At 28.7% G+C, this 14,763-nt stretch overlaps 1 non-coding gene across 1 annotated transcript; it reads left to right on the plus strand.

Annotated features, from left to right (window-relative positions):
• Positions 1-5,637: 5,637 nt before the first annotated feature.
• Positions 5,638-5,719, plus strand: TRNAS-AGA (transfer RNA serine (anticodon AGA)). Its single transcript has one exon. It is a non-coding gene; the product is annotated as a tRNA-Ser (tRNA).
• Positions 5,720-14,763: the final 9,044 nt, after the last annotated feature.

The raw sequence follows: 14,763 nt of genomic DNA on the forward strand, positions 1-14,763 counted from the left end.
AAGTGATGTAGTGATGAACAATATTTTTCACATTAATTTATTTTAAATCCTAAAGCCTATTACTTTATAATTAATTTGTGAAATTGAGAAAGTAATTGTGAATGGTGGTTATGTCCAGTGGTAGCACGGATGATTCAGTGTCCGACACAGTGGAGAAGCAGAGGCAAATGTACGTGCTATATATGCTGCAACCAGGAGCCCTTTTTACATCATTAATGCCAAGAAAATATTACTGTCACCACTATTTAAAAGGAGAAACTTTCAACTTTCAATATAATCCTTACTACCCAGTAGGAAACTATTTTATAATGATTTTCGGGAATGTATATTATTGTGGGGGAAAACTAGCACTTTTTTTCTTACATATTGGTATAATTTTGGTGTAATACTTAATTATTGGATTTTATGGTGTTTTTTGAAATTGTGGGAACAGTACAATACGCCCCAAATTTTGAAATATACAATACAAGGGGGACGTATTGTATTGTTCCCACAATTTTAAAAAACACCATAAAATCCAATGATTAAGTATTACACCCAAATTTTTTCAATATATAAAAAAATTAACCGAAAACTAGCAGCATAATAAATAATATATATGTATGTTACATAAAAACTATACGGATAATATTGTATTGATCTATGATCTAACTATAATAATAATTAAAATAAAAATATTATTTTTGTATACTAAAATTAATTATTAATATTTTTATTATTAATATTTTTATGTATAAATATATGTATTATTTAATTTATTTTTAATATATATTTATATTTTAATATATATTTCATATTAATAATTATTTTTTGTGGCTGATTTTATATAGATATGGTATAATTGTAATTAGAATACACGTAAATATAGTCAGAATTATTTGACAATAATCAAGCTAATAAGGCAAATGTCTGAATAAAGAACTAGCACGCTATTTTGGCGGCAAGAAAATGTGGAGATATTTCTAATAACAAAATTAAAGTAATAAATCTTTAATTTACAGGTATCTTATATATGAATCATTGTCGAGTTAGATTTTATGATATTAAAAAAATAAAAGACAAAGTGGAAAATTTGTTCAAGCGAGCAAATATTTTTTATTTTTCATTTTTTTGGTTCATTAAAAAATATCATGCATTATTATAATTAACTAAATCGAAGAGATTCTTGGTCATTATGTATTTTTGTCAAACTTAATTATTATTACCATTAACTTTAGCATCAAAGAGAAGCAAAACGTTGATGTGATGGGAAAGGTAACAGTTGACGTCTACCCTTTTTTTTTTTCGGGTTTGCGCATGCATAATAGTTTGACAAATAATAAGAAGCTGCTGCTTATATGAAACTTAAGTTCACTCATAATTATTAACTAAACTACAAAATCTTCATTAGCAACCAGGGCCACCCTCTCTGCTAAAGAACCAATTTTCATGTTCCACCACGTGTTCTCTAAAACAATTGCCATCTAATGAGGCCATATATACTCCCTCTCTATGCATAAATAATTGTTTTGAATTTGGTTTTTTCGCGAGTAAATTTTTCGACATTAAAAAATTTCATGGGTAAAAATGATAATTAATTCCATAATTGACGCAAGCCATCTGAAAGACAAATATTACACTAATCATCAAATTCTAACTGACAATTACCAAATGCCAAGTCTTAGTTTCTTTTGAGCAAAAACAATATCCGACGTTTCAATTTCTTCAATAACCAAGCAAGTATATGAACAATATTAATGTGTGTTCGGTGTGTCCCTATTATTCATGGGATTCATATAGATATAATTATATATATGGACTTTTAGATAGATTATTAATTCTTAAAAAAATATTAATAAGATTTTTAAAAATAATAAACGTTGATAAATTGAATTAGTTTAAATTAAGATTTGCTTTCTAATTATAGAGACTAATTTAAAAATAATGTATCTATATCTATTATGATAAAAAATTTTAGAGTGGATATTCCACTCGACTCCTGATAATTATTTCGAAAGGACAATGATATTTTAAAAAAAAATTTAATTCGATCCCTGATTTTTTTTGGGACTGATTAGCTTTTATACAAAAAAAATAACATTGACTTTTTTTTAGTAAATGGACTAATCAATCCCATAAAAGTAAAACTCAGGTATCAGATTAAGTTTTTTTTTTGTCAAGGATCTCGTTGTCTTTTGAGATAATTATTAGGGGCTGTTTTTAAGTTTTTTTCTCAAAATTTTATTAATATTTTTAAAAAAATTTATAATCCATTCAAAATATAAAATTTTAAAGATTTATCACTTTAATCTTATAATATATATACCTACTATCAACAACATTCCAATACCCCATTAGGTATGCTGCAAATAATTTGATTTGATCATAGTGATGATAGTCCAATTAATCTTTTCTATCACACTCAAACTTAGCTGCTCCTATATGACTATATGTATAATGCATGCTACACAAGACTCCAAAACACAAAGATAATGCATTTGTGAATTATGATTTGGTGAACGGTAACATAAATATTGTGACTATATTAATTGATAAGACATTTTAAAATTAAGCTGTATTGTTAATTTTGATTGAATAATGAACTACAAAAAGAAAGAAAAGAAAAGAAAAAGATGGGTAATAGTAATTACCTACCTAATTGGAAGTCTAATCACACACCTAAGAAGATCAAAGAGAAGTGTTTTCTTTTTTTATATGGTGTGAGGTTGAGAGTAGGGGTGAGCACAAGTAGCGAGTACTCAATTATATGTTTGAATTCGAATCGAATCAATTAAATTAGTTTTGGAATCAACAAGTAATTGGATTCAACTCGAATTAAACCAATAATTTTTGTTAGTGATTGGTTTGGATATCGATTATAGGGATGTGAAATTTGAACCAACCCGTAAATTTGATCATATATTAATTAAATAAAAAAATAAAAATATATATAACTTTTAATGATTTTTAGTGAAATTATTCACTATTAATATGTTTGAATTTTAATGAGTTTAGTTTTTAATATATTCGGTGTTTAACATGTTTAAACTATTTATATTAATGTTACATATTTATTATACTTATTGAATTTTTAAAATAAAAATTTAGTTTTTTTATGAATTTTAAAATTATCGGATACTCAATTATTCGAATCAAATCAATTCATTTTTAATCGATTTGGTTTGATTCGAATACAATACATACACAAAAAAATATAAATCCAAAACAAAATTGAACCAATTATATTTTGATCGATTCAATTTTAATTTTATCTTAAACTCGAATCAAACCAACTCATTCCCACGCCGAGCTGAGCGCTCTCCAAGCTATGCATAAAATTCGATTTTATTCTCTGTATTAAGGTCAAAACATTTTCTCAATGAATTGAAGGAATACTCTGACAATTTTATTTTATTTTATTTTATTTTTTGTCATGATTCAAAGAAGCATGCGCAGATGGATGAAGTGAGTGACACAAAGTACTAGGACACGGACATTACAATGAGTGAGTTTCTCTCAAAATAGAGCTTAACTTGTGCAAGTTATGTTACCCTCTCCTCCTTTCTAATCTTCAGGTTTCAGAAGCCCCATTAATAATTGAATTGATAAGGACTGAAATGTTAGTTACTTGTGCAAAAAGAGCAAGTTTCTCTCTTAGATGCATAAGCAAAACCAATAGAAAAAAAGACAATGTGTGTTTAGCTATATTTGCTTACCAATAATTTAAATTAGTTAGTCACTGACATATTCTTTTTTTATTTGAAATCATTATTTATCTGTTCTAAATAATACATTGAAAAAGACTTAAGTAATTTTTTATTCTCATAAAACACCTGTCTTTGGTTTTGTTATAGTAAAATTGAAAAAATATATATTTTAATTGTTGTCATTATTTTTTTCATAATTACTGATGCTATGATAGGTTAAATGTTAATATAACACGTTTTGCTATATCAGTATTTCAGTTTGCTAATCAGTATTTTAACATATCATATATACACTTACATAAATCTAAAACTTATTTAATTATGTTGAAAAATTAACATATTTAAATATAAACTATGTTTAAATGCATTAATATTTTCTTTATCACTTTTATATAAATGGATTGTTATTAAAAGACAGAGAAAGGTGTGTTGAAGTTGGATTTGATTTCTCTAAAGAGAATGAATTAATAAATTGAACGAATAGGTAAAGAATTAACTATTTTTTAGATAATTTAATATATGCATAGAAGTTTAGTTCAAAGTGACTTAACCATTTAGTTCCATTTTATTATCAAATTGTGCACTTTAGAGAAATTAATTCCGTGAAAGTTATATGGCAAGGGTTAAATATTATATAAAGAAGAAGAATAAGAAAAAGAAAGATATGGCTACAACTACAAGTGTTTAGGTATATTTGCAAGGGAAAATTGGGTACAGGAGACAAGCAACATGGAATGAGTGTGATGTAGTTGAAGTTATATGGTTTAGGGTTATAACATTAAAGGGGGAAAATGATAAATAAAATGGTAAAGGAGACAAGCAACATGGGGTTTGTGCAATAATTGAATGTTATATTAAGTGAAGCATAACCTTACCATGTATTTTGCTAAGTCTACACATCAAGGACTCACTGACACACCCAAAATGCAATTTATATTTTGCAGCTTGCTTTGATAGAGAGAGAGACCACACTTTTCAATTACTCCAAACAGAACCAGATTCCTTAGGTCAAATGCATACAATTTAAGGGGCGTGGACCCAAAATTAACAGACCCATTTGCTTTGGTTCAAAAATAATTATTTTTTTTTTTAATAATGTGTGAAGAGATAATGTGTAGGCAAAGTTAAATTGGAAATGTGGGTGGATCAGCATCCACCTAAAGGCATTTATGAGCTTTGATACAAATATATAACGGATGCAGATAAGATCAAGCTAAGCTAGGGTGGGAAAAACAAAATATCTTCTGACAAAAGAGATTTTAACTTTCAAAAGGATAAGATTTATCAGGTTATTATGGTGTACAGAATATTGGCATAATCACATCATATTTTGTTTTGTGATACTCTTCATTTTGAATTTCAGGATCCATAATAATTTTTCTTCCAAATATATATATATTACAAAATAAATTGATGGATCCCCCCCCCCCTTCCTTTAAATCAATTTCAGATATATATGAAGATTAGTTCTTTTTTCTTTTAATTTTTCTCTAAATTATTGACATTCATTAATCTAATTTGAGTAGCAAAATAAAGTTGTAAGATATTATTTACCAAAAATAAAATTGTAAGATATTGAATTTTCTTTTTTCAGTATTACTACTAAAGTATAATTTTCTCCCAAGTATAAAATTACTGAGGTGAACTAAGTATTTATAAATTCTTTTTTTTTCCTAAGGAAATTGTATTAAATACCTTAGTCATTCACCCATACAGCTGCACACAACCACCATAGTCTATTAATTAATTGAAGTTTCTATTGTTTTTTTTTTTTTTTTGGGAATCAGCGTAGTTTAGTATATGGGGCTTCTTTTCTGAAAAAAAAAATACGAAGCCCAAAATAAGCAACAGAACTCATCATTGAGGCAAACATTTGGACTGACCCAAATTCAGACAAAATCTTCATTTTTAAAACATTAAAATAAAAATTCAATTAATTAAAACACATGTGGTGGTCGTGCCGGAGTGGTTATCGGGCATGACTAGAAATCATGTGGGCTCTGCCCGCGCAGGTTCGAATCCTGCCGACCACGTTTATTTATTTTGACATTAAATGTTTGCAATCAACATTGCTAATGGGTGAGGAAGTAAAAAAAAGGAAATAAAAAAACTATATTATATTGGAAGAAAGAAAAACAAATAAGAAAATTTGAAGGAAGCGTGCATACATGATGTTGTATGGTGTGAATTGCTCTGTAAAATGGTTTCTCTCTCTAGTAGCTCACTATACATTTCTCTCTATGACAAAATTCTCCAACTGAAATCGAAAAAGAAGTTTTAAAAAAAAAAACAACCTATTCAGAGCATTTTGATATCTATTTTCTCACTACCTCGTATGCTAGCTTGGTGATGCTGCTTTAAGCGTTAGGCCCTGTTGTGTATAGGATCCGATCCTTTTCGCACTCTTCTTTTGCTCCATTGATTCGGATCAAAACCATTGGAATTTGCTGAATTCATCTTCCCCTTCGCCTTCGCCTTGAGTGTAGTATGTTGATCCTCATGCAGAAACCTGTGATCTTCTTTGCCGTGTCTGCGTGTAAGTTCTAAACTTCTCAAACCAAACACTTTCTCTGTTTGAACTGATAGCAACATAATGCAGATAACAAGAACAAGAAGGATATGTATTCTAGAAGAAGGACTAAACGTCATTTTCTATTTTCTCTGCTATGGAGAGAAACTTCTTTCTGCTTATGAGTTATGTCTCAGTTCGAAACTTAAGGCAACTTGGAGGGACCCTATTGGAATTTTTAGATTCAGTTCGAATCATTATCAAGCCTGATATATATATAACTAACTAACTAAACCAAACTATAATTTTAAGGCTGTTATTGAAAGATCTGACAAGATTGCATAAAGGGTTTGTTAGAAATACCCTTGAGAAGGCAGGTATCTTTGTTCAAATGTATTTGCCTAACTCACTATCATATACTGCTTTTGTCTACTAAAAGATGCGAAACCCAATTACTTGGATTCTTGCCACATCACACTATTTATATGCTTGCATCTATCCATGTTAAAGTACTAAATAATCATAAACTATTGAGGAATGTTATCTATTGTTTGATAGAATAATGCATAATCCATTTGGGAAAAATGTAACCCACAACAATTTTATTAAATTCTGGACAATATGTAATCAGTAAAAAAAATGAGTAATTTTATATCATTAGATAAAATTTCATACCATTAAAAATATTATTGACAGCTACTTGATGACTACAAATTACAAAAATTGCTGGCCTCCTAGTACTCCTCATCTATTTATACTCATTCGTATATAAAAGGTTATTTGCCAATTAGCTATAACTCAAATAGCATAATCTCTCTGTATTCACTTAAAAGTTGCGAGTTCGAGTCTCCCTATATTTGATAAAAAATATATATAAGAGGTTATTTAATAAATGATCCTTTTTTATAAAGAACCATTTATATATCTTTAATTAGTTGATTCTTAAACATTTTTTATTAAATAATAAATGCTATATTCTTTATTAATTAAGCAAATTTTAATTTTTTTATTTGTTATATTTTAAATTAATAATTCAAATTTAAAATTTAATATTTAAGATTTAAAATTTAAAATTTATAGTTTAGAATTTAATGTTTAAATTTTAAAATTTTTAAAAAAAATATTATACTCCTTATATTTTTTAGAACGTATTAACATTTGCCTCTCCTCAATACAAATATGGCTTATATATCTTTTTTAGCCAATACCTAGTTAAACAAGGAAACAATGTATATATTTTTCATGACAAAAGACACAGTTCTTCTTTGCATATGAAAACTGGTTATGTGTGAGGTTATCATGGTAAACTACCATTCCTTTGTTATTAAGGAAAGTTATGATTAGTTGCTTTTAATTAGAATAATGACCAAGGAGACAAGAACTATGGGGGCCCCACCCTGAACCAGAAGATTGCTACAGTAGCAAGCAAGTCATATAAAGAATAGAATTTGGAGGAACAGAAGCAGCCCCCAAAAGGAACAAACTACTGCTTTATGCTATTTCTAATATCTCCTTCTCTTCACTTTAGAATTCCAAGCTATCTACCAGGCAAACAAAAATTGACCACTACCCCTTTTCTTGCCCTCAATCTTTATCTTTATGCTTTGTTAGTACTGTTATTAATTTAATCTTTATATTACAATTAATTTGCCAAGGGCTTTCTAATAATAAGTTTATTCTTTGGTATAATTTTAACTTCCAATATCACATGCTATTAGAAACTGCTTAAAAGAATATAAATTCTTCACTTTATTACAACTGTGGTGATGATTGGCCTCGTTCCTAGTGAAATAAATAGCTATTGCTATTGCTTGAGATAGTTTATTCTTCTTGATTTTTTTTTTCCTGTAAAAGAACTTGCAAATACCAATTAAAGTGTAAGAGCTAAATGACTAGTTGCTTTCCAGTTTCCATTATTCATATTTTTTCCTTGATAAGGTTTGAAGCTGCCTTTTGATGTGTTTTTTTCTTTCATGTCTTGTAGTAATTAGCCTCATGCCGTAAAAGAATATGCTTTGATTCTTCTCTTGAATAGTCTTAGTGACTTGCACTGATAAATTTGTCTAAAATCTCTATACCCCAAAAAAAAAAATGTCTAAAATCTAATGCTTAATATTTTGCAATACTTTTGCTGATCCCTAGATGTTATCAAATGCTATGCACATACTTCAATTGCAAATAGAATAAAATATACAGTGGGGTCATAAAAATTGGATCATGTGGTACCATTACGTACCATACTAAGGTTAATATACTTATTGAATACCCTCCATTTATTAACTTTCTTCTTATGCAAATAGAATATTTTCACAAATATTAATGTTACAATAGAAGGTCACTTAGTTTATGAACGTTGTATAAGATATGTTTTCCAATTTATATAAATATAAACATATTGGCTTTGTTAGATTCTCAGATCTCAAGAATGGTCTTAAAGCAGTGTGCTTTTGTAAATTTTGTTTTGAACCAAAGTGAGCTCCATAAGGCTCAGCGTGTCTTAAAATAATAGAGATACAACAGTACCACATAAAAGAGAAAAAGAGCAATATAGCAAAGTTAAAGCAAAATTGAGTTGTAATTTGTACAGATCATATCCCCCTCATCTTTAAACTATTTTGGTGCTTATTAGTTATTTGCTTTTATCCATGGAAAAGTTTAGCAATCTTGGATGTGCAACGAAAACATCCATATCATACCTAATTTTTCATGGTTTATGAGATTCAAATATCTTGTTGCATGAACTATCAAGTATGGTATAGATCCTGCCAGATTGAACAATGCTTTGCTTCTTGATCACATTTTAGGGAGAAAAGGGTTAAAATTGATAGAACTCCCATTATTTATATCTTAATTCTTATACTCCCTTTAGTTCATAATATTCGTCCCTCAAAAAACTTGACGTATTGGACAGTACTATAGTGAAGAAAACCAATAATTTCTATACATGATGAAGTAGTGTGGCTAAGCATAAGAGTAACAATCGTCCCTTTGTACCTTTCGGAGCATTCAAATATGTAAAGTTTAAGTTTTTAATGCATTTGTAATTATTAAAATAAAAATAAGTTAAAGATTAATACGTTGTGAATTTGAGTTTTATTTAAAAGTATGTTGTTAGCTTGTTGCATACACAAAGCATGATTGGAACTTTCCACACTTGGTTAAGCAACAATCCAAGTTGGTTATTTGCAAACATGTTTGGGTGAAGGTATTTCTTGGTTTGGGCCCAAATTTGTGGAGGAGTTAAGAATATTAGCCCAGTTCATGATCAAATAAATATTATTAGCCCAATAAGTTCAATAAAAAAGAATATTAATCCAGCTTGAAGCGTGGAGTTTATTTTGTTGTGTCTAATTGGCGAGATCAAGTTTGTTGATAATCCGATGGCTCGTATAAATTGTCAGAATATTTGAAAGAAGGGTCCAATTGTAAAGATGCATTTCTGTACAGATTTATAGATTTTTGTTTAAAAGCGTATTACTAAAAGTGTTGCTTAACGAGAAAGTGTTATCCTTAATCGTTAACTTAGCTCTGATACCAATTTTTTATTGTCGACTTTTCTTTTAATTTCTTTTTCAAAATTTCTATTATATTTTACTTTGAATAAGTTTATAATTTGTATGGATTTGTTTGGAAGTGCTTTATTCATAATCAAAAATATTGATTATTTCTACTATTACTAGTATTTATAATTCTGATTTCATTTTTATAGTTTTTCAATCTTGTTTTAGCTTATAATATTCTTTTTTGCATGGATTGTTGTATATAAAATCTTTTATCTGTTTGTCTTTTTCTTTAATATAATTTTTCAAATCCTCAAAAACTTCTTTTATTTCTACATTTTCTGTTGTTTCTAAATATCTTTTTAATTTTTCAACTTCATTCTCCATTTTTTCTTTCAACAGTTTTAATTCTTTTAAGTCATAATATGGTTTTTCAGGCATTTATAAATTTTTTAAGTTTAGCTCCAACTTGTTTATATTTATTCTTATTTCTATCCTTTTCATTATAAGGTCATCAATTTCAATCTGAAGATTATTTAATTCCCTTTTATACTCTTTTATTTTACTTTTTAATTTTTTCGCCCTTTTTCTTTTTATTTTATTTTCTGGTTTTTCAATCTTTGTATGCTTCATTATTTTAGAATTTCTGCAAATTCTATCATCGATTCATCACTATTTTCTAGAGATTCTATCGTTCTTTCTAACTCTTCAACTTCTCTTTTCAACTTGTCATAGATTATTTTTAGAGTTTCAAATGCTCTTTGATTTATTTCAGAAAACTGTAAATAATTCAACCGATTTTCTCTTTCAAAGAGCTCTTGTTTCTTGTCTTGATAAGTTACATATATTTTTCTTTATTTATTGTCATAATTTAGTGTTTAGGGTTTCATTTAATTTTTCGACCTTTTTTGTTAATTCTTTTATTTCAGAATTTTCTTCTTTAATCTTTAACTTAGATAAACTTAAAGGGCTATTAATTTTAGATTCTCTTATTTGAAAATTCGATGAAACTAATTTTCCTGATGGTTCTTTTAATAATAGAACTGGGTTTTCAATAGCTTTATATTTTGGTATTTCTGTTTTTACAATTTTTTGAAATAATTCATCAACATAAATTCTTTCTCTGTTTTTAAATATTCTACTATGATGGCTATTTGTTAAAGCATAATTTATTGCATATGTAATTGAAAATGGTTCATCGTCTTGTTCCATTAGATTTTTTCTGTGAAATTTATAAGCCAAACTTATAGATCTTCCAAGATTTTCAGTTGATAAAGGTATAGCATATCCAAGATGGGCATTGAATTTAACATTTACGTTTGCCAAGTTTCCATGAACAATTCCAATTATTTGATCTATTAGGTCATCAGTAATTCTTTTGTCACAGATTGCTAAGCTTATTGGTGAATTAATTCCTTTCATATATGTAGATTTGATTAAGACTTGTATAGTACTAATATGAATCCATCCAATTTTAGATCTTTTTTGTTGATCCTTAATTTTCTCAATCTGTTTACTCAATTCTTCATCATTTATCAAAGCTATTTCAAGTTCCCCATTGACGGATTTTATCTTTATAGGGGCTTCAAGTTGAATTTTTCCATAGTATATTATATTTTTTCTATTAAAAACTTCTTTTAAAAGATTTTGTTTATTAAAATTTTCATTTGATTTTAGATTTAGTTCTGTTTTTAGAACGACCTATTTTTCATTATCTAATAAGGCAGATAATCTATAATAATCAGATTCTTCCGTTAATTCTAAACTTTCTAAATAATTCATAACTAAGAGATTAGGATAAAGGCGTACCTTTCTGGAGAAAAACTTCCTTTATTTAGTATATTTTACATAAGATGTTTTTATCTCCAAAGGGGAGATTGTAGATACTAGCTCCAGAGGGGAGTTTAGAATTATTTTTCCCTAAGGAGATTCTTTTTCAGACTATAGAATCGCCTCGACAGCTTCCTCCTTGCTCTCCAAGCATATGAGTACTCTTAGCCTCCTGCTTTCCATTGTCTGATGCCTTCTACAATTACCTAAGCAATCTATTTATAATAGTTGGGTCTGATGGACAATTTCCATCCTTACCCTTCTTATGACGTCATTGCTTACGTCATTGTTTATTATCTTGCACCAGCTACATTGTTGGTGCTCTATGACCTAAGCGCTTACGTCATTATGCAATAATGTTGAGGGATGCTTCAGATGCGCTGTCCTCTTCTTTTATCATGTGGGTGGATGCGCTGTCTTCTTCTTTTATCATGTGGGTGGATCCCATTTCATTATTACTTTCTTCAGATATTTCTGAGACACACAACTGGCACTTGTGGTCTTCTCTGTCTTTTATCAAATAGCAGAGATTCTTTTTTATCCCTTCAGGGAGCTTTTCTAAGAGTCTAGATAGATTGTAGAATGCAGATTCAAACTCTACCAAGAGTCTCATCTCTCTTTCTTCAATTTCATTTCTTTTACTGGACACAAATAGAGTATTTCTGCTTTTATAATTGATTCTTGTGTGAGATTCCCTTGTTATCTTTTGAGTTCTTTCGAAGACCCTTGCTAGTGTGCTGGCTAGTCTACCTTCATGACTGTAGATTGTTAAATCTTGAATTTGATCAATTGGTTGAAAATTTTCTGGGAAGACGGACATGAATATTACTTGATGTGCTGGAACCAAGCATTCTTCTTCTTCATTAAAAATAGGTTGACTATTCGTAAATTTTAGGGATATATCCCTTGGATTTACATTGTCAATCATATTTTTAAATCTCTTTACTGCATCAACGAATCCTGCAGGAAACTCACTAATAATTTTTAGATCATTAAAAATTAAAATTGTATCAATTAATCCATATTGAAAAAACTGATAAGTGTAAGATGGGGAAGCCTCTAGAAAAATAACCAGCTTTGTTAGCTGTTCTTTGGCGATGGGATAGTATCCCAACTCGCCCTTTTTTCTTCAGTCCAATTCAAGACTATGTTAAGGGTTTCTTTGAGATTTGATCTGCAGACCCTTTTCTTTTCCTTGATTTCAGCTCTTGTAGGAATATTTCTCATTATTCCTGTTCTCTGGGCTTGAATTGGAGCTTTATCTGCTCTTTTTAGAGTTTGTTCTGGATGAAGAGCTTCATATTCCCTGAAGGATTCCTTTGCCTCTTCTAGTGTTGAAAATCCTCCTTTATGAACTATTTTTGATTGATGCGTGAATGGTGCTGCTTTTTCCCAAGCATCATATACTCCTTTCATGGGGCCATTATAAATCACATAATATTTTTTGTCTTGTGTAGATTTTTTAATAATTTCAGCAATTATTTTATTTTCTAAAATTTTTTCTTCACCTGGTTTGTCCACCATGCTTAGCTGGCTGAACTCTGATGGTTTTGCTTGTTGGGTTGATTTCAATGTTTCAATGGCCTTCTTGAGAGATTGTATATGTGTCCTTATTTGCTGACAATGTTTGCATTCTTCGAGTTCTTGCTGATATTTTTGAATATCTTGATTTAATGCGTTGTACACGAACTCCATTCTCTTGTCAATGTATCTGCAATAACATTTTTGTCACCCTTAATATATTTAATTTTTATTGGATATTGTAACAAAAATAATTGCCATCTTACCAATCGTCTATGATTATAATCAACTTTTAAATTATATCGTATGAAACCTGTTAGGTAACTTGAATCTGTCCTTAATGTAAATTCTCTGGGTAGTAAATCAATTTTCCATTTCTTAAGAGATTTAATTGCTGCTAGAGTTTTCTTTTCATGAGTGGTATATCTCTGTTCTGTTGGAGTAAAAGTCCCTGAAATATACCTGCAAAGTAATTTCTTTGGAGAATATTTAGAATCTAGTGATTTTTTTTCTTGTTCCAAACTTTTTATAGCTTTCTTAGCTTTTAGACAACCTGACCAGGTTATGTCTGAAGCATCTGTTTCTACTATTAAATAGTCATTTTCTTCTGTAATATAAAGTTCTGGAAGTTTTTCGCATAATTCTTTAATTTTTTGAATTTGCATACTATCTTTTTCATCCCATTTCCGTTCTTTTTTAGTACTTATTTTTGGAAATAAGCTTTTAGTGTATTCTGTTATATTCTTTAAAAATCCTTGATCAGAAATATAATTTATACATCCCAAAAATCTTTGTAATTGTTTTCTATCTTCTATTTTATTAGGAAATAAATTTACCTTTTCTAGAACATTTGGTTGAAGTTTTAGCTTTCCTTGGGTGGATAGAATTAATCCAAGAAACTCTATTTCTTGTTTTGCTATTCTTGCTTTCTTTTTGCTAAAAACTAATCCTTTTTCTTTACATCTTTCTAAAACTATTAATAATTTTTGAAGATGATCTTCTTTATCCTGTTTTGTAAAAACTAGTATATCATCAATGTACACTAAAACAAATTCATTTAACTCTTTTAGATTTTCTTCCATAAATCTTTGATAAATACCTGGGGCTTGTTTTAATCGGAATGGTAATACATTCCATTCATAGAGCAACACACTTGTTGATTCTTTTGTTGGGCAAGTAAAAGCAGTTAATTTCTTTGTTTCTTCGTCTAAACGAAGTTGCCAATATCCTGATTTTGCATCAAGAGATGAAAACCAAGTTGCTCCTTTGATTTTTTCTAAAATAGAATCTTTTCTTGGAAGTCTATGAGCATCACCAATAGTTGCTTCATTCATCTTCTTATAGTTAATAACTATTCTTCGTTTTTCCCTTTTAATTTCATTATTGTTTTCGACATAAAAGGCTGGAGCCGCATGAGGACTTTTACTTAATCTTATAATTCCTTTTTCCAAAAGATCTCTACATTCTAATGAGAACTCTTCTCTATCTCTTGCGGAATAAGGAATTCTATTTGGAACATTTATCTCTTTTGTATGGTCTTTTAATTTAATGCTTACTAATTCGTTATTTGTATTTTTAATATCTAAAGGATTTTCAGCACAAATTTCATCCAGAAGTTCTTCTATCTTTGTTTTAAGATTATTTTTTGGAATTTTTATCTGAAAGTATAAATTTAAATAACATGTCTCTAATATAGAAAATATTTTAAATTTTAGAA

This window comes from Arachis stenosperma, chromosome 3, assembly GCF_014773155.1.
Source record: "Arachis stenosperma cultivar V10309 chromosome 3, arast.V10309.gnm1.PFL2, whole genome shotgun sequence".
Classification (NCBI taxonomy): Eukaryota; Viridiplantae; Streptophyta; class Magnoliopsida; order Fabales; family Fabaceae; genus Arachis; species Arachis stenosperma.